The sequence below is a fragment of the Nymphaea colorata genome, unplaced genomic scaffold (assembly GCF_008831285.2).
Source record: "Nymphaea colorata isolate Beijing-Zhang1983 unplaced genomic scaffold, ASM883128v2 scaffold0031, whole genome shotgun sequence".
Taxonomy (NCBI): Eukaryota; Viridiplantae; Streptophyta; class Magnoliopsida; order Nymphaeales; family Nymphaeaceae; genus Nymphaea; species Nymphaea colorata.
Window position 1 is genome coordinate 7501 of NW_022204537.1, and position 685 is coordinate 8185.

The window sequence follows — 685 nt, forward strand, 5'->3', positions numbered from 1 at the left end:
CAATGGTATCTCCAATTATAGCCCCTCTGGGATGTAAAATATATCTCTTCTCACCATCCCCATAGTGTATGAGACAAATGTATGCATTTCGATTAGGGTCGTATTCTATGGTTACGATTCTACCAGATATGTCTTTTGCATTCCGTCGAAAATCGATTTTACGGTATAGACGCTTATGACCTCCCCCTCTATGCCTTGCGGTAATGATTCCTCTGGCATTACGACCTTTACCACAACGATGCTGTCCATAGATCAAATTTGTTCGTGGATTGGATTTCGCTTGACTGTCTACGGCTCCTTTGCGTGTGCTAGGGGTAGAAGTTTTGTATAAATGTATGGCCATGTTATTAAGTATTTATTTTTTTTTATTTAAGTTCTTTTCTCTATAAGAGGTGGAATAGAATAACCCGGTTGAAGCGTAATGATCATACGTCTGTAATGCATTGTATGTCGCATAATAGGTCCCATTCTTCTACCCTTTCCCGGGAGTCGATGGCTATTCATAGCTACTACCTTGACACCAAAGAAGAGTTCGATCCAATGCTTTATTTCTGTCCTAGTTGATCCTGATTCGACATTAGAAGTATATTGATTGTTCCCCAATAACCGAATACTTTTTTCTGTAAATACTGCATATTTGATTCCATCCATAAATCCATTTTCTTCCCTATGAGTTCCAGTATCT